The sequence below is a fragment of the Helicoverpa armigera genome, chromosome 2 (assembly GCF_030705265.1).
Source record: "Helicoverpa armigera isolate CAAS_96S chromosome 2, ASM3070526v1, whole genome shotgun sequence".
Taxonomy (NCBI): Eukaryota; Metazoa; Arthropoda; class Insecta; order Lepidoptera; family Noctuidae; genus Helicoverpa; species Helicoverpa armigera.
The window spans coordinates 10,707,417-10,714,044 of record NC_087121.1 but is presented as its reverse complement, the minus strand read 5'-3'; positions in this window follow the sequence as shown (position 1 = coordinate 10,714,044).

The window sequence follows — 6,628 nt, the reverse complement described above, 5'->3', positions numbered from 1 at the left end:
TGTTCTCATGTAAGGACAGCAGCCAGCAAACATACATTAGATACATAACTTAGCACACCGACAAACAAAATTATTCTTTAAAGTTGTAATTTCAGCAGATTTTTCCACTTATCAGAGTTTCCTTACACGAATTTTCATATAAAAAGATTATTATCTCAAGTAGGAGTTATTTGTTGAGTGAACATTTTAACAGAGCGTAGTTAATGACTTAGAAATATGATTAGAACCTTTTTAAGCAAACGTGGGTGTAAAGGTTGAGTTTAAAGCAAAAAATATTAATTGTTTGCTGAGTAGCAAAGTTTTTAAAATAATTAGCACCTTTTTTAAAATCTTTTAATGAATAGGTTGGTACTTAATGTTTGCTTTCTTGTAAAATATTTTTACAAGAAATAGAAATTAGAATTCTTCTTCATAATAATATTTATATCCAAACTTACTGTTATCCTGTATTTGTTAAATTATTTAACTAAAATTAGTGACTATGATTAATATTTGAGATAGCAACCATTATCACATAAACATCCCATTCGTGTACACGTTTAACCATTCCAGGATTACTTTTTTTTATTATTTTACTAGGATAGATTTTTTTGTGTTGTAAATAACTATGTGAATAAAAATACAATTGATTTTAATCCCAGGAATTGAATATATATACGTACTTGACTCAAACCAATCATAACCACAATACCAATCGGATAAACGTTTCACATACAATATGTTTGCCTGTAAGAAGTTTTACTTTCACTCATCCATATTCGTTTGCACTGTCTTATATTTTATCCTAATATTCTTTTCCATTTTTTTACCCAACCCTTCATCTACTTTTAAACTAGAGTAAAACTAAAAACCGAGTGTATTTACCGTGGGCAGTAACCCGACAGTAAATTACAAAGGTACGGTAAAAACTAACGTCAACATTTTAGACCCTGGGAGGGACGGCATTCTTCAGATTTATTTCGGGTTACCATTGAGCTACGAAGCTTTTTATTTCCTTGTTGTTTTCACAAATATGAATTATATTTTTTTCTGAACGCGACATTTTTAGATGTATTTTTTCAAATATTTTGATGGTTCTTATTATTAGTTATTTATACAAATTCTTCAGGATGTTAAAATGAACAAATTAATTTTAAAGGACGTGGCACATTACAGCAGCACCGCAACAGCACGGCTCCACACCAGCATTTAAGTTGTCATTCAATTTAGAGCATTAAATCGTGTATATTATAATATATTTCGTAATGTCAATATGAAAAAGCCAACGGCGAGAAGTCAGCGTGCTTGCCGCTTCCACACAACTCGACTCGCCGCCCGCGAGCTGCAAGCGAGCGGTCCTCATGCGTACAGCGCGCCGACGGCGTGCTAATTGCGCGCCGACTTCGAGCCGGCAGCGAAACAACGTCATTACGTCGTGTTCAATCAAAACATCAATCATAATCGTCTTAAAATAATATTGAGTTTGCGGTGACAGCAAGCTTACACCTCGCGGCCGGCGCGCCGACGGCAAGCGGACAGCGCGTGGTTGGCGCGCTGTCCGCTCGCCGTAGTCTTAATTCGAGGCGACGCCGTGCTGCAGCCGTGCTGTTGCCGTGCTGCTATAATGTGCCACAAGCTTTAAAGTCTCTAGAATAATGTAAAATCATAATTGATTTATACATACCCTAAGTCTACAAAATCGAGTTTCTAACCGAAAGAGAGAATACCGAAGAGAAATGACCCTCGCTGTTTATTTCTCTAAATTAAAGTACTTGTAACTATGTTCATTGAATTATTCTATTTGTTTTCGAAACTATTTGAAGAGTATTGAAATCCTTCCAGCAGATGTAGCTTCTACTTCTACTTTATAAAAGTGCCTACTCTTCATTAAGACCATTCGTACCTCCCAGTGTATCAGGTAAGGCCAGACCCAAGACCCGCATGATGTCAGCATTTCTGTAATATTTCCCCAACTCTGAGTTATTGCGGTGTCATAATTTTAATGCCTTCTAAATTTCCCTTTTAGCCCTTTGACTGTGACGTGGACGTAAGCTGAAATGTAAGTGATATGCTACTTACGACTATTTGAATAAATTATAAGATTTAGGTGCCGCAAAGTGAAAATAATAGTTACAGTTTTAAGGGGTTGAGCGGGGGTGTACAATTATACGGACAGTAATGGACAGTATATTTTTGTAAGTAGTGTTTTCTGTGAAGTTAATAGTTTCATAGATTTATTCGAAAAAAAAAAAACATTTACATCTATCTCCACAAATATAATAAATAGGAAACACCCGTAACAACTGGTTTTGAAAAAATCTTTCATTATTGGAAGGCTATCCGCGAGTAGCATAGCTTTTATTTTATCCCGGTACAGGAACGATCCCATGGAACGTGGATAAAACCACAGTAAAAAAGCTTGAATCAAATACACAAATATATCTACAAACCCGTTTCTATTGTCTCCATTTTCAGGAGTAAAATCTACTCGGGAATCGGTGTTTTAAATCCAAAAAAAAATCTCCACAAAACTTGTACATAAAGTGTGTGAAACAGCACAAATCGTCACACCTCGTGCGAGCGTGTGAGCGCGAACAAAGGAAATAGTCGTGATTGTCACCATGACACTTAGTTTGATGTCCGGAAGGATCGATAACGTTTGCCTGAACACTATCTATGCACCGGGAAATATTGCTGTATCATGTTACGGGGGCTTGTGGCTAAATAAACTAAGTTAAGCATGCTCAGCCCGATCGGCTCGTGGATGGAGACCCATTTTTTCGTGACGTGTTCTTATTTTGGGAGGCACATTAAATTGGTGGGTCCCGGCTGTCATTTGAACACTTTGGGCAGTCGTTACGGTTGGTAGCCAGAAAGTCTGATAACCAGTCTTACCAATGGGTATTAGGTTGTCTGGCAGGGGTAACCAACAAAAGCTTTACTATGTACAAGCTCAGTGTTACCTGACCAAATATCAATTACATGGTTATTTCACAACCGATTTCACAGCTGTGCAAACAATTACTGAAGAGTTTTCCAGGAAAAACTGAAAAAGAAACTAACTTTTATTTTAGCTGTATGTGGCTCCTGTACTTTATATGGACTTCTGGATACGATGTGGCTTAGCTTTATTTATATATTATTATATTTATTTACTGAAGTATAAATAATATTAATATATGATCGTCATCCTACCCTTATTCCAATGTATAAATATAAAGTACTACGAGTAATATAACTTGCGTCACGCCCGTCTAAATACCAAACTTAAAAAAATTCTCAAAGAACTTTTTGTTAGTACAAAACTGCAAACTGTTAGAACCATTTTCACTGAAAGTCGGTTAAAAGAAAATGTGTAATGACGTTTGGCATGGCTCGACGGGAGCGAAATCTGCTGAAGCTCGTCCAATTACAACGGGAATGTTTTCGGGCAGCTACTGTACCGCAGCCTTTAGGGTCACCATAGCTTACGTGGGGGATAGGACACGTGTCATCACACGAAATGGTAGGTAGAAAACGCCTAAGGCGTTAACTCCGGCGTTGTACAATGTGCAAAAAGTATTTAATAAATAAATAAGTGCTCAGTTTGTCGATAATTATAATGCTTAGTTTGCCCAAATATATAACATAACAGACTAAAATAAATAGGTTACAATTTCTAAGTAACTATTCGAATGTGAATAAGTACTGTATCCGCGGAATTGTTTTAGTATTGTATAGTATAGGTATATATTTATGTCTAGCAGATTTTTTGTAAGTATAAACTGCTAAGTGTAGAGGACTCAGTTTATTCTTACAAAAACATAACCTAGACATAATACACAGGAAAAACTTATACCACATATTGTAGCATAAAGTGCGCATAGAAGCTCTAACTCAAAGCTAGAGCTTAAGTTTAAGCTCACAAATCACAGAACAAAATCCCGCGTGACGTAAAGAACAAGTAAGAATTCTCTAACATACTTCCACAAATCTTAGTTTGTCTAACTTGGGGAATAAAGTCAGAAACAAACACTTAACTGTTGCTTGGAGACTAGCACATGTGTTTATTTTATGCAATAAATAGAGAATAATTATTTATATTATAACACTAGCCGTTTTCCCGCGGTTTCACCCGCGTCCCGTAGTAACTACTGCCCGTACCGGGATAAAATGTAGCCTATGTTACTCGTGAATAATGTAGCTTTCGAATGGTGAAAGAATTTAAAAAAACGGTCCAGTCGTTTTTGAGCCTATTCATTACAACCAAACAAACAAACAAAGTTTTCCTCTTTATAATATTAGTATAGATTCATGGTGTAATACAAATTAACAATCATCATCTGCCTAGCATTTTTCCAATTATGATGGGGTTGGCTTACAGTCTCAGTGTTTTACATGGAGCGACTGCCTACATGACCTCCCCAGCCCAGTTACCCGGACAACCCAACACCCTTAAGCAAGACTGATTGCCAGACTTGAACTACCAATGTAACAAAAGAAAAAACTCCGAATATTCCTCTAATTAACATCGGAGTTGAAATAAGGTAACAGTTCTAACCTAACACCTTACAATTATTTTTTAAACAAAAAATAAATCAAGGAAAAGTCTCACTTTCCCAAAACTCATAGCCACCCCACAGCAGAGGCATAACAATGCATTTACCAATGAATCGGTATTTTGAAAACTATTCACGACTGATTCGATTCTATCTGCCCCTGTAGGGGAGAGTGGGGGAATTGCGGACGCGGGGTAAAAACGGACTAGCATGTATCTACTCACTCCTTCCCCCCGCGGCAGCCCGGTGCTGTCATCTGTTTCTTTAAGCCATTTTAGTGCCACGCAAAAACTTACGACAGCCGGCTGCGCACAGTTTGAACGGTAGGTAATTTTTTTTTAAAAAGTGCATAATGATCTAATTTTCAGTGTTTTTCAATTCAAGGGACAAGTCTGTATACTAAGTGATGGTAAAAAGTGATATTTTCTATGGATAGCTTTGTCAATGGGGTTTGCAGCGCCAATGTTTGTTTTTATGGAACGTTTTCATAACTTACAAATTTCTCTCTTTGATTTAAAAATACCAAGTGGGGATAATTGCGGACAAGCCTTGCGGGGTAAATACGTACGTCTGCAATTACCCCTAATTCGATAAACTATTATGAAATTAATCAATAACTACTCATTTTTGAATGCCTCGGAAATATATATAAGAAAAAAGAACAATCATACACCATCGAATCAATACAAAAAGCTGTGCAAGAAATAAAAGACCAGATAACTTTTCGTCAGGCGGAAGAAAAATATGGTATTACCAGAGCTACTGTGTTTGACCAAGTGAAAAAGGGCAGTGTTTCTACAATACCAAAGAGAGGTTAAAATCCATTTTAAACGGAATACAAGAAAACGAACTGAAAATTTTGATTAAAATGTTGATGTTGAAATGTTGATTACGTTTGCATTTATTGTCAAGAAAAGTACAGTGATCCACCCGCCGAAGGTTGGATTATGTGTTCAAAGTGTGACAAGTGGGCTCATGAGAACTGCACTGTAGGAAGTTCTTCTAAAGGCTTTACTTGTGATTTTTGTAGCGATGTGGACCTAGTCCGTGAATACCCCATGCTGTCCGTAATTAACCCAGGGTCAGTCCGAATTTACCCCGAGCGCTACGGGTAATTACGGACAGACAAGGTTTTGTTTTTGCTAAAAATATTATATTTATTGACTGATCTCGTATAATAAGTATAATTGTTTTTGTAGATGAATAACTAAAGATTAATATTTAATCAAGACAGACTGATTATTACTGATAGTACGAATGTTATGCGTTATTTCCCTTCAGCGTCCGCAATTCCCCCACTCTCCCCTACATGTGTCTAACATGCCTTTACAGAACTATTCGAAGCTTTGCAAGATTTTTTTGAACTTGCAACTTCAGCTAGGTACAATGTTTGAAAGAACGCTGAGTATGTGAATGTAGGATTGCGAGATAGACTGCCTAGGTTTTCCTTAATATAAGATATTTATTCCATATTTTCAGGTTATTTTTTACGTGGAAATGGGGTGGGAAAGACAATAATTTATTTATTTGATAAGCGAAAAGTGTGCAAAGATACTAGTTTATTGTTTTTAGAATCCATATGATAAAAAGAAGTTAATTTATTCTTAACTTAGCTTATCTTAACTCAAAGTCGTTCTTTTTACCGTTAACATTTCAATCGTTATGAAAGAAAATACAAATAAATAATTTAATACGCCCAATTTCCAATTCAAATCACAGCTCTCTAATTTCATATTCCACGTAATTTCTCTGTTATCATAAGTCTATCAAGCTTAACTACTAAACAGAATATATGATCAAAGGTTCCAATTATGTAAATTGCTAAATTAGTTCACAAACAGCTAATATCAAAGAGAAACCAACTGCTATTGAATTGTGACAGCTCAATTGCTATCCATTTTCTGTTGGACGATAAAATATTCGATTTGTAAGGTTAGCAAATAAAGTATCCACTACGATATTGAAATCTCGATTCATCTTTTGAGAGTTCTTTCAATGTCTGATCGATTGAAATTGGCAGTTGAGTTGCTCTGCCAAAGACAGTCAAGAGTTGGAGATTATTTTGTACCTAATATAAATTTAGACTATGGTGAGTATATTTCTGAATAACT